This window comes from Oncorhynchus clarkii, chromosome 26, assembly GCF_045791955.1.
Source record: "Oncorhynchus clarkii lewisi isolate Uvic-CL-2024 chromosome 26, UVic_Ocla_1.0, whole genome shotgun sequence".
In the NCBI taxonomy this organism is placed as follows: Eukaryota; Metazoa; Chordata; class Actinopteri; order Salmoniformes; family Salmonidae; genus Oncorhynchus; species Oncorhynchus clarkii.
This window is the reverse complement of record NC_092172.1, coordinates 38,791,443-38,809,832: the sequence shown is the minus strand read 5'-3', so window position 1 is coordinate 38,809,832 and position 18,390 is coordinate 38,791,443. Positions and strand designations below refer to the sequence as shown.

General features: G+C 43.4%; 1 protein-coding gene across 1 annotated transcript in view; it reads right to left on the bottom strand.

Annotated features, from left to right (window-relative positions):
- Positions 1 to 11,323, bottom strand: part of LOC139385139 (D-glucuronyl C5-epimerase B-like) — a 55,038-nt gene extending 43,715 nt beyond the window's left edge. The window contains exon 1 of the mRNA XM_071130216.1: positions 11,168 to 11,323. The gene's annotated coding sequence lies outside the window, so the exon portion shown is untranslated. The remainder of the gene's footprint in view (positions 1 to 11,167) is intronic.
- Between the last annotated feature and the right edge of the window lie 7,067 nt (positions 11,324 to 18,390).

The following is an 18,390-nucleotide window of genomic DNA, read 5'->3' as shown; positions in this document are numbered from 1 at the left end:
CAAATTCTTTCTAGAGCCATGCCTGACCTGAAGGGAAAGCAGCAAGTCCTGTAAACTGCTGAGGTGAAGTGACTTGATCAGACAACACTGCAAACTAGACAGGGCTGAGGCCAATGTTCCCTCAATTTTTTTCCCAGCACTGAGAAAATGTAAAGTATGCTGAGCGCAAACTTGAACATAGTAAAAATTCAGTGCAACTTCCAGCCCGTTGACTGAACACTGAGGGTGCACCCACTTTAAGTTACAGTTTTAACAGAGGCCAAGGTGACTGAACACTGAGGGTGCACCCACTTTAAGTTACAGTTTTAACAGAGGCCAAGGTGACTGAACACTGAGGATGCACCCACTTTAAGTTACAGTTTTAACAGAGGCCAAGGTGACTGAACACTGAGGGTGCACCCACTTTAAGTTACAGTTTTAACAGAGGCCGAGGTGACTGAACACTGAGGGTGCACCCACTTTAAGTTACAGTTTTAACCTCTTGGATCTCTAGGGGCGCTATTTCATTTTTGGATAAAAAAACGTTCCCGTTTTAAGCGCGATATTTTGTCACGAAAAGATGCTCGATTATGCATATTCTTGACAGTTTTTGAAAGAAAACACTCTGAAGTTTCAGAATCTGCAAAGATATTGTCTGTAAGTGCCCCAGAACTCATTCTACAGGCGAAACCAAGATGATGTGTCAACCAGGAAACTAGCAGAATTTCTGAAGCTCTGTTTTCCATTGTCTCCTTATATGGCTGTGATTGCGCAAGGAATGAGCCTACACTCTCTGTCGTTCCCCCAAGGTCTTAGCAGCATTGTGACGTATTTGTAGGTATATCATTGGAAGATTGACCATAAGAGACTACATTTTCCAAGTGTCCGCCTGGTGTCCTGCGTGGAATTCGGTGCGCAATTGCCAGCTGCTTGTACTTTACCATTTGATTCAGGGGAGAAACCATGCGTCCAAGAACGATATATCAATGAAGAGATATGTGAAAAACACCTTGAGGATTGATTCTAAACAACGTTTGCCATGTTTTCAGTCGATATTATGGAGTTAATTTGGAAAAAAGTTCGCGTTTTGAGGACTGAATTTTCGTTTTTTTTTTGGTAGCCAAATGTGATGTGCAAAACGGAGCTATTTCTAATACACAAAGAATCTTTTTGGGAAAAACTGAGCATCTGCTATCTAACTGAGAGTCTCCTCATTGAAAACATCTGAAGTTCTTCAAAGGTAAATGATTTTATTTGAAGGCTTTTATGTTTTTGTTGAAATGTTGCGTGCTGGATGCTAACGCTAATGCTAACGCTAAATGCTACGCTAGCTAGCTACTTTTACACAAATTATTGTTTTCCTATGGTTGAGAAGCATATTTTGAAAATCTGAGATGACAGTGTTGTTTACAAAAGGCTAAGCTTGAGAGATGGCATATTTATTTCATTTCATTTGCGATTTTCATGAATAGTTAACGTTGCGTTATGGTAATGAGCTTGAGTCTGTATTCCTGATACCGGATCCGGTATGGGGAGATCCAAGAGGTTAACAGAGGCCAAGGTGACTGAACACTGAGGGTGCACCCACTTTAAGTTACAGTTTTAACAGAGGCCAAGGTGACTGAACACTGAGGGTGCACCCACTTTAAGTTACAGTTTTAACAGAGGCCAAGGTGACTGAACACTGAGGGTGCACCCACTTTAAGTTACAGTTTTAACAGAGGCCAAGGTGACTGAACACTGAGGGTGCACCCACTTTAAGTTACAGTTTTAACAGAGGCCAAGGTGACTGAACACTGAGGGTGCACCCACTTTAAGTTACAGTTTTAACAGAGGCCAAGGTGACTGAACACTGAGGGTGCACCCACTTTAAGTTACAGTTTTAACAGAGGCCAAGGTGACTGAACACTGAGGGTGCACCCACTTTAAGTTACAGTTTTAACAGAGGCCAAGGTGACTGAACACTGAGGGTGCACCCACTTTAAGTTACAGTTTTAACAGAGGCCGAGGTGACTGAACACTGAGGGTGCACCCACTTTAAGTTACAGTTTTAACAGAGGCCAAGGTGACTGAACACTGAGGGTGCACCCACTTTAAGTTACAGTTTTAACAGAGGCCGAGGTGACTGAACACTGAGGGTGCACCCACTTTAAGTTACAGTTTTAACAGAGGCCAAGGTGACTGAACACTAAGGGTGCACCCACTTTAAGTTACAGTTTTAACAGAGGCCAAAGTGACTGAACACTGAGGGTGCACCCACTTTAAGTTACAGTTTTAAAAGAGGCCAAGGTGACTGAAAACTGAGGGTGCACCCACTTTAAGTTACAGTTTTAAAAGAGGCCAAGGTGACTGAAAACTGAGGGTGCACCCACTTTAAGTTACAGTTTTAACAGAGGCCAAGGTGACTGAACACTGAGGGTGCACCCACTTTAAGTTACAGTTTTAACAGAGGCCAAGGTGACTGAAAATGTTGTTTGATGCCAGAAACCACTTGCATTATTATTCCCATACCATTACTACAGAGAATCAGACAGTTACCCTGTTGGCTTAGCTTATTTCATGCCTGTCTCAAAATACAGCACTGCCCCTTTAAGACAAAACAAAAAAGCTCTTTACCTGACTCTCTTTTCAAAGATTTATAGAAATGCATGTGTTTTGTGCTCTTGGAGGAAGCAATCACTCCCCATTGCTGACTACAAAAAATTGTGTAACTTGGCTAACTCACTAACTAGCAAAAGATATAAACAAAATGTGTACAAAACAAAAGCATTTACTCATGACTGATCATGCTGTAAACACAGTCCAGCTCAAAGTAAATGGCACACATCCATATATGGCAACAGTCTATTTGCATATAGGCCTACTGCAGCACAGGTATGTGTAGAGTACAGGTTAAGTAGTGCATGTCAATGCAATAGAATCCTACTCCGATGCGTTCTGCCGACAGCAAAAGTATTTTGTTTTGGGTAGTGTTGCATTGAAAGTGACCACCGTTATGTTTGGAGGAAAAAGGGGGATGCTTGCAAGCTGAAGAACACCATCCCAACCGTGAAGCACGGGGGTGGCAGCATCATGTTGTGGGGGTGCTTTGCTGGAGGAGGGACTGGTGCACTTCACAAAATAGATGGCATCATGAGGCAGGAAGATGGTGAATATATTAAAGCAACATCTCAAGACATCAGTGAAAGCTTGGGTCTTCCAAATGGACAATGACCCAAAGCAGACTTCCAAAGTTGGGGCAAAATGACTTAAGGACAACAAAGTCAAAGTATTGGAATGGCCATCACAAAGTCCTGAACTTAATCCTATAGAAAATGTGTGGGGAGAACTGAAAAAGCGTGTGCGAACAAGGAGGCCTACAAATCTGTCTCAGTTACACCATCTCTGTCAAGAGGAATGGGCCAAAATACACACAAATTATTGTGGGAAGCTTGTGGAAGGCTCCCCAAAACATTCGGCCCAAGTTAAACAATGCTACCAAATACTAATTGAGTGTATGTAAACTTCTGACCCACTGGGAATGTGATGAAATAAATAACATTTAAATAAATCACTCTACTATTATTCTGACATTTCACTTTCTTAAAATAAAGTGGTGATCCTAACTGACCTAAAACAGAGAGTTTTTACTAGGATTAAAATGTCAGGAATTGAGAAAAACTGAATTTAAATGTATTTGGCCAAGATGTATGTAAACTTCCGACTTCAAATGTATATGGCCAATATACCACGGCTAAGGGCTGTTCTTACGCACGACGCAACGCAGAGTGCCTGCAGACAGCCCTTAGCCGTGGTATATTGGCCATATACCACAAACCTCTGAGATGCCGTATTGCTAGTATAAACTGGTTACCAATGGAATTAGAGCAGTAAAAATAAATAAGTTCTCATACCCATGGTATATTGTCTGATATACCACGGCTGTCAGCCAATCAGCATTCAGTGTTTGAACCCCGAATTCAGGGTTTGATCACACCAGTAATAGATATGTTGTTGTATTACTTGTTTAAATAATTTGCTGATGGTGCGTGCATCTGATGGTCATTCACAGCGGAGGGCGAGAGCAGCAGACTGAGGGTCCGCCTCTCAACACCCCTCCACTTTCCCTTTCCTACACTGACCAAAATGTTGACATTGCTAAGTAAGAAATGAAACATGAACTCAGTCATAAAAACAGCAGCTCTTTGCTGTACTCATTGAGTCTCTCTCATGGTTTTACACATCTTGAAATCTCACAGTACCAACGTTGCTTCAGCTTTCTATAATGCCTGCTGCGTTACTGCAGACACGATCATCTGGGCCAACTGATTGGACAGCGGTAGGTCTGAGCCAACTGATTGGACAGCGGTAGGTCTGAGCCAACTGATTGGACAGCGGTAGGCCTTTAGTGCACTTGATTTGCTCTCTGGGCCCGCCGGGAAGGGAGAGTTTGTACCTACAGTCACATGAAATGGTTCAAAATGGCAACCTTTCCCCTACCCGGGTGCACCTACCACCAACAGCAGGAGACAAATAAATAAAAAATAGGAACAAGGATTTATCGTTGGGGTTTTTACAGAAATGTTTGAAGGTCGACTAGGAATGCCTTGGAGATTGACCAATCGATCGACCGGTTGGTGACCACTGCTATAGAAAGTTGAGTGAAGTTTAATCTCAAGCTACTCTCTGCAGGCTGATATTTCTGCACTGCAGTCCCAGGGAGCTGCGCGTCTCGGGGCTACTGCGTGTGCGCGCACAGCTTAGAGGGAACATTGGCTGCAGCAGAAATCTCAAATTAAACTCTAAACCCAATGAGCCATTTATGCATCACATTTCTAGAAAAGATGTAGTCCCCGGGTCTTTTCAAAAGTGCTTATGAATGAAAAGGCATTTCCACTGATGAGTCTCTTTTGGAAGTCTGAATAGCAACTGATGCACTGTTCCTTTGAGCATCAGCTAGCTCTGCACTTCAATCACAGAAAGAATAATTCAAGAATGTATGACAAAATGTGCTGATGAAGGACACTCATTGAAGAGAGGGCTTTGAAATGGGTTTGGAAGGACACGTAAACTACAAATCACAGTCGCTGACTGACAAAAGTGCACACTGCCAAGGCCAAACCATGGAGGCTTTCTTGGCATATACAGTGCCTAAAGAACATATTCAGAAATATATATATATATATATAACACAAGTGTTCAACAACCGGAGTTAGAATCACCTTTGGCAGCGATTACAGCTGTGAGTCTTTCTGGGTAAGTCTAAGAGCTTTCCATACCTGGATTGAACAATATTGCCATACTATTATTTATTTTTAATGGTTTAAGCTCTATCAAGTTGATTGTTGATTATTTTTAAGTCTGCCATTTATCCGGAGGCTGCATTCATTGTAGCTGGGGATTTTAACAAGGCTAATCTGAAAACAAGACTCCCTAAATTTTATCAGCATATCGATTGCGCAACCAGGGGTGGAAAGACCTTGGATCATTGTTACTCTAACTTCCGCGACGCATATAAGGCCCTGCCCCGCCCCCCTTTCGGAAAAACTGACCACGACTCCATTTTGTTGATCCCTGCCTACAGACAGAAACTAAAACAAGAGGCTCCCACGCTGAGGACTGTCCAACGCTGGTCCGACCAAGCTGACTCCACACTCCAAGACTGCTTCCATCACGTGGACTGGGACCTGTTTCGTATTGCGTCAGACAACAACATTGACGAATACGCTGATTCGGTGTGCGAGTTCATTAGAACGTGCGTTGAAGATGTCGTTCCTATAGCAACGATTAAAACATTCCCTAATCAGAAACCGTGGATTGATGGCAGCATTCGCGTGAAACTGAAAGCGCGAACCACTGCTTTTAATCAGGGCAAGGTGTCTGGTAACATGACCGAATACAAACAGTGCAGCTATTCCCTCCGCAAGGCTATCAAACAAGCTAAGCGTCAGTATAGAGACAAAGTAGAATCTCAATTCAACGGCTCAGACACAAGAGGCATGTGGCAGGGTCTACAGTCAATCACGGACTACAGGAAGAAGTCCAGCCCAGTCACGGACCAGGATGTCCTGCTCCCAGGCAGACTAAATAACTTTTTTGCCCGCTTTGAGGACAATACAGTGCCACTGACACGGCCTGCAACGAAAACATGCGGTCTCTCTTTCACTGCAGCCGAGGTGAGTAAGACATTTAAACGTGTTAACCCTCGCAAGGCTGCAGGCCCAGACGGCATCCCCAGCCGCGCCCTCAGAGCATGCGCAGACCAGCTGGCCGGTGTGTTTACGGACATATTCAATCAATCCCTATACCAGTCTGCTGTTCCCACATGCTTCAAGAGGGCCACCATTGTTCCTGTTCCCAAGAAAGCTAAGGTAACTGAGCTAAACGACTACCGCCCCGTAGCACTCACTTCCGTCATCATGAAGTGCTTTGAGAGACTAGTCAAGGACCATATCACCTCCACCCTACCTGACACCCTAGACCCACTCCAATTTGCTTACCGCCCAAATAGGTCCACAGACGATGCAATCTCAACCACACTGCACACTGCCCTAACCCATCTGGACAAGAGGAATACCCATGTGAGAATGCTGTTCATCGACTACAGCTCGGCATTCAACACCATAGTACCCTCCAAGCTCGTCATCAAGCTCGAGACCCTGGGTCTCGACCCAGCCCTGTGCAACTGGGTACTGGACTTCCTGACGGGCCGCCCCCAGGTGGTGAGGGTAGGCAACAACATATCCTCCCCGCTGATCCTCAACACTGGGGCCCCACAAGGGTGCGTTCTGAGCCCTCTCCTGTACTCCCTGTTCACCCACGACTGCGTGGCCACGCACGCCTCCAACTCAATCATCAAGTTTGCGGACGACACAACAGTGGTAGGCTTGATTACCAACAGCGACGAGACGGCCTACAGGGAGGAGGTGAGGGCCCTCGGAGTGTGGTGTCAGGAAAATAACCTCACACTCAGCGTCAACAAAACTAAGGAGATGATTGTGGACTTCAGGAAACAGCAGAGGGAACACCCCCCTATCCACATCGATGGAACAGTAGTGGAGAGGGTAACAAGTTTTAAGTTCCTCGGCATACACATCACAGACAAACTGAATTGGTCCACTCACACAGACAGCATTGTGAAGAAGGCGCAGCAGCGCCTCTTCAACCTCAGGAGGCTGAAGAAATTCGGCTTGTCACCAAAAGCACTCACAAACTTCTACAGATGCACAATCGAGAGCATCCTGGCGGGCTGTATCATCACCGCCTGGTACGGCAACTGCTCCGCCCTCAACCGTAAGGCTCTCCAGAGGGTAATGAGGTCTGCACAACGCATCACCGGGGGCAAACTACCTGCCCTCCAGGACACCTACACCACCCGATGTCACAGAAGGCCATAAAGATCATCAAGGACATCAACCACCCGAGCCACTGCCTGTTCACCCCGCTATCATCCAGAAGGCGAGGTCAGTACAGGTGCATCAAAGCTGGGACCGAGAGACTGAAAAACAGCTTCTATCTCAAGGCCATCAGACTGTTAAACAGCCACCACTAACATTGAGTGGCTGCTGCCAACACACTGACACTGACTCAACTCCAGCCACTTTAATAATGGGAATTGATGGGAAATGATGTAAATATATCACTAGCCACTTTAAACAATGCTACCTTATATAATGTTACTTACCCTACATTATTCATCTCATATGCATACGTATATACTGTACTCTATACCATAGACTGTATTCTTATGTAATGCATGTATCACTAGCCACTTTAAACTATGCCACTTTGTTTACATACTCATCTCATATGTATATACTGTACTCGATACCATCTACTGTATCTTGCCTATGCTGCTCTGTACCATCACTCATTCATATATCCTTATGTACATATTCTTTATCCCCTTACACTGTGTACAAGACAGTAGTTTTGGAATTGTTAGTTAGATTACTTGTTGGTTATTACTGCATTGTCGGAACTAGAAGCACAAGCATTTCGCTACACTCTAACATCTGCTAACCATGTGTATGTGACAAATAAAATTTGATTTGATTTGATTTTCATGCAGATGTTAAGTCAAAACTGTAACTAGGCCACTCAGGAACATTTAATGTCATCTTGGAAAGAAACTACAGTGTATATTTGGTCTTGCGTTTTAGGTTATTGTCCTTCTGAAAGGTGAATTTGTCTCCAAGTGTCTGTTGGAAAGCAGACTGAACAAGGTTTTACTCTAGGATTTTGCCTTTGCTTAGCTCTATTCTGTTTCTATTTTTCCTAAAACACATCCCTAGTTCTTGACGATTAATAACATACCCATAACATGATGCAGCCACTACCATGCTTGAAAATATGAAGTGGTACTCAGTGATGTGATGGATTTGCTACAAATATAATGCCTTGTATTGAGGAATGCATGTTTTGGAATATTTATATTCTATACAGTCTTCCTTCTTTTCACTCTGTCATTTAGGTTAGTATTGTGGAGTAACTACAATGTTGATCCATCCTCAGTTCTCCTGTCACAGCCATTAAACTCTGTAACCCCTTTAAAAAGTCACAATTGGCCTCATTGTGCTATCCCTGAGTGGTTTCCTTCCTCTCCGGCAACTGAGTTTGGACGGGGGTCTGGATCGTCGCAGTGACTGACTATATTGATACACCCTCCAAAGCGTAATTATTAACTTCACCATGCTCAAAGGGATATTCAATGTCTGCTTGCTTTTTTTTTTGTATTACCCATCTACCAATAGGTGCCCTTCTTTGTGAGGCATTGGAAAACCTCCCTGGTCTTTGTGGTTGAATCTGTGTTCTGTGTTTGAAATTCACTGCTCGACGGAGAAACCTTACAGATAATTGTATGTGTGGGGTACAGAGATGACGCAGTCATTATAAAATAAATATTAAACACTATTATTACACACAGAGTGAGTCCATGCAAACGTATGTGACTTTTTAATCAAATTTTTACTCCTGAACTTATTTAAGCTTGCCATAAGAAACGGGTTGAATACTTGACTCAAGACATTCCAGCTTTTTATTTTGTGTGTGTGTGTGATATAGATATATATATATTTTTTTTAAATGGGGGGAAAATAATGACACTCAATTTAATACATTTAAAATTCAGGCTGTAACAACAAAAAAAAAGTGTGGAAAAAGTCAAATTGTGTTAACTTTCTGAAGGCATTAGGCTTGCTAGAGCGCACAGAGCAAAGACTGCTTCTCAGAGCAGAGAGATGCAGACACACAACAGCCAAGTGGGCTGAGCCAGTGCTCAGCCAGTGCACACAAAAGCCCCAAAAAGTAACTGTATCCAAGACTGCAGTAACAGTTTGACAGAACAAAGTGAAGCTGGATGAACCTCCGTTAATTGGTGAAGAGGCTGGATAGAATAGAACTGACTGGGGTGTGTGACACTTTTTTATTTCTGAAAAGTAGTGTATTTTTTAAAGATCAGGGGAGCCAAACAAACAGCCCTCAGGGCAAAATAAGTTTGACACCCCTGTTTTAGGTTGTTTTCACACTTGGTCCCTTTCAGACGACTTTGGAGAACTCAATGCAGTTTGCAAAAAGAAAATTGTACAGTGCGAACATTCCAAAGGAACTCCGACCTCTCAAAAGAGCCCCAGACGCGAAGCGAAACCATCTGGAGAGGTGGTCTGAACTCGGTTCCTTCACTTTTTGGGGGTAATGTGAACAAAAATCTCCCCAGGTTTACATGTCGTTATTCCAGCGCCACCGTTTCCCCTGACATAACCCCTCACATTAGTGCCACGAAAGAGAGATGATGTGCAGGTTTGTGGGGGAAAATGTGCCGTTTTGGATATTGATTAGCAATTGTCAAGAATGCACAGAAATGCCCCAAAAAATGGTGGATTTTAGTTCAGATAATTTTTTGCAATATATGATCTATAGGCTAAGAGAGCTTCATAGCCTGTTTATTCGATTGTGGGGGTTGAATAGTGTGAGGAGATAATATACTGTATTTGGTGAGAATCACAAACTAGGGTACAACATTTATTCTAGCTCTCAAAAGGGGCAGTACCCAACATCAGGTTTACAATTTACCATGACAGCATTATTTAATCTGCAGTTATTCTTCTGCCATTTATTATGTTACCATAATATTTACATGTTAATCGTATCTTCTGATTAAAATGATTGTCTCATCTTTTAACTAAATGCAATCTATTAGCTTCCAACAACGTAAGTAGGTATATCTAGCTGTCCAATAACACATTCTGATTGAATGGCTTTCCTGCCATTTGTAAAAACTCCGAGTGCATTGAATGAATTTTTGAAAAATATCTTGGGTCCAGTCTAAACATAGCAATGTGACTCACAAAATAGGTGAACTGGCAAAATAGTTGAGTCCTCATTCAAATGCAAGGGCAGTGTGAACACAAAGACAACTGAGTTATTTAGATTTTTTTTTTTATCCCCAGGGTTCGCTTTAAAAATGACTGAAAACACCCATAGATGAATCAGACTAGGTTTATACTATGCTAGCATAGCAAAACTCTAAAACGGGACTGAGGAGGGTGGAATCTACTTTGATTGTGGTTGGGTTGTACAGACAGGATAACTCAAGTGTTAATGTTGTACCATCTGGTAGTTAGAAATAGTTAACTAGTTTACTCGCCTAAACTCAGAAGTTCAGAGTTGAACGCATGAGAGACTGGCCACGTAGCAGGAGCTTGCTAGAATGTCAAGAGGGCATGAACACTGTTAAGGTACCCAAATGTGGCTTTCCTTCTTTTCTTTATCCCTATACACTGAACAACATACCTAGTTAGTGTTTTTGTGCAACTTGCAAAACATATAGCTAGTTAGCTAGCTAACGTTACCCGCTGTGGCTGTACGAGTGTGTCTACAAGAAGCTAACGTAGCTGCCAGCTGATGTCTTAAAACATTGCTGGCTGGTCCACTACTGTAACGTTAGCTAGCTGGCAGGCTAACGTGTACATGTAACTTCCATGCATCCTATCAAATACAATGATAGCTAGCTACTTAGCTAGCAAACAAGCTAGTACGGCAAAAATAGCAATTTCCGTCGCTATACTGTCTGAACAAGGCACTAAATATGACGGTTGTCCTAACTAGCAGCTGGCTGTGTATGTGGAGAATGGAAAATTATTACAAACAGACGTTAGCATTACATGGGCAATAATAAACATTAGAGAATGCTGAAAGACGTGTGACTTACCTGCGACAAAAGCTCAATAAATGTCCTGTTCAGTTATAGTGCTGAATATCCAGGGATGCTGAAATCAATGACTTAGATAGCTGGCTTCTCTCTGAATGTTCCTTTTCACAAGAGGCTGTATGCCTTACCTTCGCGCAACATTTAATGTGGACACACAATCGCGCATCTGCTTCTCACTGCTAGCACTCTGACACCGCGAGACAGTACGAGAGGGTGGAGATCCGACGGACCAATGAGAGGCCCCGGTGAGAAAGGCAATGGCCAATGAAATCGAAGATTGTCGGTTTTTTTTTTTGTCATTGGCAGATTCAGATATCTGACGTTAGGAGTCGCGGTTGTGCACATACACAGTCATTTTAAATGATCTGTCTGTTATTTTAACGAAATGGGATAAAAGTGTGTTTAATTCAATAAAAAAACAGTTGTAAAAACATAAATTGTGATCATATATGGCTCTTAAAATGATCTGGTAAGGAGGTTTTGATTCATTGTGACTACAGCTATAGGCTACAAGGTATATTGTGGAATGTGGATGGATGCTACATCTCTGTATGAAAATGAGCAGAGGTGGGGTGGCTACCTGCTATCCTGAGACCAAGATCTAGTCTGTTGTATTCATATAACTAACATTGAATTTCTGCAGAATTAGACTAAACTTATGTTGAACCCTCTCAAGTGGCATTGCAATATGAGTTCTGATGTTGTCATATGAGTTCTCATGTTGTGTGATATGAGTTCAGATGTTGTGATATGAGTTCTCATGTTGTGTGATATGAGTTCTCATGTTGTCATATGAGTTTTCATGTTGTGTGATATGAGTTCTCGTGTTGTGATATGAGTTCTGATGTTGTGTGATATGAGTTCTGATGTTGTGATATGAGTTCTCATGTTGTGATATGAGTTCTCATATTGAGTGATATGAGTTCTCATGTTGTGTGATATGAGTTCTCATGTTGTGTGATATGAGTTCTCATGTTGTGATATGAGTTCTGATGTTGTGTGATATGAGTTATCATGTTGTGTGATATGAGTTCTCATGTTGTGATATGAGTTCTCATGTTGTGTGATATGAGTTCTCATGTTGTGTGATATGAGTTCTCATGTTGTGATATGAGTTCTCATGTTGCTCTTTTTTGGCCTGTTTTAATTTGAGAAGAAAAAAAGTCTCAAGTCATCCCTGTTCAACATAGGCTGTGACCTGGCTGAAAACGTACATCACATTTGATTTCATGACAGCAGTACCAGAATCCCATTTTTTTTAAAGGAGCACTAGACCAATGTTTCAGTGTGTCCTTCTACTCTGCTTGTGTACAACCGGGCTGGGAGCTGTACTCATTAATTGTGCTATTTTCAGACATATTTACTCCAGATGAAACATTCACAACGTAAAAGGCGTTAAGCAAATCAATAACACATTTATTTTTGATTACTGCAGATTAGGGGACTTTGTGTGTGTGTGTGTGTCTGTGTGTGTAGACTGCAGGCTACAATTAAGCTAATGAAGCAGGTTCTCATAAGGGCATGTCTTCTTGCATTATAAAACAACAATATTTTTGGATCTGTGGTGGTGCTCAGTCATGGCAAATGCAGGTTACAAATGCTTTGTTAGCGTATCATTACGTGCTCTGCCTAATAGATCGATCAATAGAATTGTAATCATGTGTGGAAAATGTTTATAAACAGTAAACATCATAGACAGGGTTAGGCTGTATCATACACCCACCACCCTTAAAAACACACAGCCATTTGTAATTCCAATATGATTCATTTTATTCACAAAACAACAACCCTTTGAGGCCGTTGTCAAGCCCTTTCTCATGTTCATCAGCTCATACAGTGTCCTTTCATCAGGCTCCCCTACTCACCTCCATGCATTATTCACTATGTCCCCCCCCCCCCCCTCCCAGTGAAAGGGTTCCTGACCTGCGATGAAGAGCTTCACTCCACACTCAGCCTTGCATGCTGGGTAATGAGCTTTGGCCATGTGTATGGCTGGTCATGCTTTTTGGATGTGTCACTGGGGTCGGTGTCCTGGTCCACTCTGCTAAGTGAAGAAAGGAAACAGGCTGCAGGCTACAGGGTGCTGTGGGTGTTATAGGAATAACATGCCAATAGGATGCACCATTTACAAGAGTGGCTTTTTAATGGTCAGCCGAATAATCAAAGATAGTAGCGTTGTGTATTTGTTGTTTGGATCAATGTTATTTTCAGTGTGTGTGTGTGTCATTTTGTGTGTGTGCGTGTGTGTGTGTGTGTGTGTGCGTGTGTGTGTGTGTGTGTGTGTGTGTGTGCTCTCCCACAGGAGTGCCTGCCCATCTCCAACATAGAGGAGGAGACAGTCTCTCAGAAGTAAACAGTCTCTCAGAAGTAAACCGTCTCTCAGAAATAAACAGACTCTCAGAAGTAAACAGTCTCTCAGAAGGAAACAGTCTCTCAGAAGTAAACAGTCTCTCAGAAGTAAACAGTCTCTCGGGATGTGTGTGTGTAAATTCCTATGTGTACATGTGCTACATTTTGGAGGTGTGTTTGAATGTTCCCTGCTTGTTGACAAGGAAGCTCAAATTGTGATGATTGAAATCTGGACCCAAGATGCCAGGGGTGCATTCAGTTCGGTTCAACATTTGCTAATTGCTTGACGGTTTGTACTGAATGACACATTTCCCCAAAACAATGTGCAATATGGTTGTGACCATTTTAAAACACAAAACCTGTGCAGCACATACACAGTCATTCTCTGGGTCACCATATCCACAACATTCTTCAACTGGTCATTCAGCACGCCGTTCTTCAACTGGGTGTTCAGCACACCGTTCTTCAACTGGTCATTCAGCACACTGTTCTTCAACTGTGTGTTCAGCACACCGTTCTTCAACTGGGTGTTCAGCGCACCGTTCTTCAAATGTGTGTTCAGCACACCGTTCTTCAACTGGTCATTCAGCACACCGTTCTTCAACTGGGTGTTCAGCACACCGTTCTTCAACTGGGTGTTCAGCGCACCGTTCTTCAAATGTGTGTTCAGCACACCGTTCTTCAACTGGTCATTCAGCACACCGTTCTTCAACTGGTCATTCAGCACACCGTTCTTCAACTGGGTGTTCAGCACATCGTTCTTCAACTGGGTGTTCAGCACACCGTTCTTCAACTGGGTGTTCAGCACACCGTTCTTCAACTGGGCGTTCAGCACACCGTTCTTCAACTGGTCATTCAGCACACCGTTCTTCAACTGGGTGTTCAGCACACCGTTCTTCAACTGGGCATTCAGCACACCGTTCTTAAACTGGGCGTTCGGTACAGTTTCCTTTGAATTCAACGTTGCACACCGTTCTGTCAAACTGAACGCACCCAGCTGCATAATAATGAGTATGTAACTTTGCACTAATACAGGGGGGGAAAACGACACAAGAAGGAGGGCAGAAGGAATTAAGTAGGTCTATCTTGTTTTGGGAGAGGATGTGAGTGGAAAGTTGTTAAAACCACAGAGGACATTTCGGCACCTAATCACATTTCCTGGCAACCACGTTCTCGATTCCCTCATCCAGGAACATGCAGAATGTTATTGAAATTAATAAGCTTAGTGTTTTTATCCCTGTCCCTATGCACAGAGGCTGATGTCTGGCACTACCCAGGTAGCTACTTCGAATGAAAAATATGCTCAAACACATGGTGGATATTATTCCATAGTAGTGTCAAAAAGCAGCATTCACAACACTGATATGAGCTTTATATACACATCCAGCTTTACAGTACTTATAACTGCACTGCCAAAATTAGGAATTAGCGTCTTATTAAAAAAATAATACGTTTGGATGAAGATACTAGATGTGGACTGAAGAAGTTACATGCATATGCTCATACTACAGGTTTAGGCATAAATATGTTATTATTAGGTTGATCAAGGAAGCGAAGGTAACCTGCCTAAATGAGCACTCTTGTTGGTAGCCATGAAGTGCTTTGAAAGGCTGGTCATGGCTCACATCAACAGCATCCTCCAGGATACACTAGACCCACACCAATTCGCATACCGCCCCAACAGATCCACAGATGGCGCAATCTCAATCGCACTCCATCCTGTCCTTTCCCACCTGTACAAAAGGAACACCTATGTGAGAATGCTGTTCATTGACTACAGCTCAGAGTTCAACACCATAGTGCCCACGAAGCTCATCACTAGGCTAAGGACCCTGGGACTTAACACCTCCCTCTGCAACTGGATCCTGGACTTCTTGACGGGCCGCCCCCAGGTGGAAAGGGTAGGCAACAACACGTCTGCCACGCTGATATTCAACACTGGGGCCCCTCAGGGGTGTGTACTTAGTCCCCTCCTGTACTCCCTGTTCACCCAATACTGCATGGCCAAACACAACTCCAACACCATCAATAAGTTTGCTGACGACACAACAGTGTTGCCTGATCACCAACAACAAGACAGCCAATAAGGAGGAGGTCAGAGAACTGGCAGTGTGGTGCCACCTCTCCCTCAATGTGAGCAAGACAAAGGAGTTGATCGTGGACTACAGGAAAAGGCGGGCTGAACAGGCCACCATTAACATCGACAGGGCTATAGTGAAGCGGGTCAAGAGTTTCAAGTTCCTCTGTGTCCACATCACCAACAAACTATCATGGTCCAAATACACCAAGACAGTCGTGAAGAGGGCACGGCAAAACCTAACCTCTTCCCCCTCAGGAGACTGAAAAGATTTGGCATGGGTCCCCAGATCCTCAAAGAGTTATACAGCTGCACCATTGAGAGCATCCTGACCAGTTGCATCACCGCCTGGTATGGCAACTGCTCTGCATCTGACCGTAAGGCACTTCAGAGGGTAGTGCGTACAGCCCAGTACATCATTGGGGCCAAGCTTCCTGCCATCCAGGACCTTTATAATAGGTGGTGTCAGAGGAAAGCCCATAAAATTGTCAGACTCCAGTCACCCAAATCATAGACGGTTTTCTCTGCTTCCGCACGGCAAGCGGTACCGGAGCGCCAAGTCTAGGACCAAGAGGCACTTTAACAGCTTCTACCCCCAAGCCATAAGACTGCTGAACAATTAATCAAATGGCCACCGGACTATTTACATTGATCCCCCCCCCCCCCATTTATTTTGTACACTGCTGCTACTCTCTGTTTATTATCTATGCATAGTCACTTCACCCTACCTACATGTACAAATTCCCTCAACTAACCTGTACCCCCACCCATTGACTCAGTGCCGGTACCCCCTGTATATAGCCTCTACATTGACTCAGTACCGGTACCCCCTGTATATAGCCTCTACATTGACTCTGTACCGGTACCCCCTGTATATAGCCTCCACATTGACTCAGTACCGGTACCCCCTGTATATAGCCTCTACATTGACTCAGTACCGGTACCCCCTGTATATAGCCTCCACATTGACTCGGTACCGGTAACCCCTGTATATAGCCTCCACATTGACTCGGTACCGGTACCCCCTGTATATAGCCTCCACATTGACTCAGTACCGGTACCCCCTGTATATAGCCTCCACATTGACTCGGTACCGGTAACCCCTGTATATAGCCTCCACATTGACTCGGTACCGGTACCCCCTGTATATACCCTCTACATTGACTCAGTACCGGTACCCCCTGTATATACCCTCTACATTGACTCGGTACCGGTACCCCCTGTATATACCCTTGTTCTTGTTATTTTTATTGTGTTACTTTTTTATTATTTTTAACTTTAGTTTATTTTATAAACATTTTCTTAACTCTTCTTGAACTGCACTGTTGGTTAAGGGCTTGTAAATCAGCATTTCACTGTAAGATCTACACTTGTTGTATTCGGCACATAAAGTTTCATTTGATTTGATCATCTAGAGAATCCCATAGTCAAGAAGTTCTGTTGACCCAGAATCCCATAGTCAAGAAGTTCTGTTGACCCAGAATCCCATAGTCAAGAAGTTCTGTTGACTCAGAATCCCATAGTCAAGAAGTTCTGTTGACCCAGAATCCCATAGTCAAGAAGTTCTGTTGACCCAGAATCCCATAGTCAAGAAGTTCTGTTGACTCAGAATCCCATAGTCAAGAAGTTCTGTTGACTCAGAATCCCATAGTCAAGAAGTTCTGTTGACCCAGAATCCCATAGTCAAGAAGTTCTGTTGACCCAGAATCCCATAGTCAAGAAGTTCTGTTGACCCAGAATCACATAGTCAAGAAGTTCTGTTGACCCAGAATCCCATAGTCAAGAAGTTCTGTTGACCCAGAATCCCATAGTCAAGAAGTTCTGTTGACCCAGAATCCCATAGTCAAGAAGTTCTGTTGACCCAGAATCCCATAGTCAAGAAGTTCTGTTGACTCAGAATCCCATAGTCAAGAAGTTCTGTTGACCCAGAATCCCATAGTCAAGAAGTTCTGTTGACCCAGAATCCCATAGTCAAGAAGTTCTGTTGACCCAGAATCCCATAGTCAAGAAGTTCTGTTGACCCAGTGAGAATGGATAACCTGGATTGATCCATACAGTGATCTAAATCCATGGCAGTCAAGCCCTTTACAATGAGAACATATGATTTACAAGCTTGTACACGATTCAATAATAGAATATATTGTCCACACTTCCAACCCAGCCACATGGTTCTTGGACATGTTGTCTGAACCCAGCCGTGCTTACACAAATGTACTGAGCTAATTGGTCAAATCTGTCTCATTATGAAAACATTTGCCTCCCCACTCCAGTGTTGGTCATTGAAAGCATAATTGTCCAACACCAACTCTCTCTAGGGCGGGGCTGGTGTTTTCACCGCCCTATAGCTGTGTGTGTGTGTGTGTGTGTGTGTGTGTGTGTGTGTGTGTGTGTATGTGTATGTGTATGTGTGTGTGTGTGTCACAACCATGAGGGAAGCTAGGTCTTTGTTGCTGGGGCCTGAATAGGCCGGTGACTGACTGGGTGAGATAAGGCGCTCAACACCACAGTTCATTTGATCTCCCGCCATTTATATTCAGCTGCAGTTTCTCATTTTCACTTTTGGGAAAAGGGGATGAGACGCGCCACTTTCATACGCTGCTCTCCCTCTCTGATATTAACCTTGGAGTAAAAAACTGACAGCACTGCAAAAGGGGAGCGAGGGAGGCCATCACTTTGAATGGAGACATGTAGGCTTGTATAAACTGGGTGGTTCGAGCCCTGAATGCTGATTGGCTGACAGTCATGGTATATCAGACCGTATACCACGGGTATGACAAAACATTTCTTTTTACTGCTA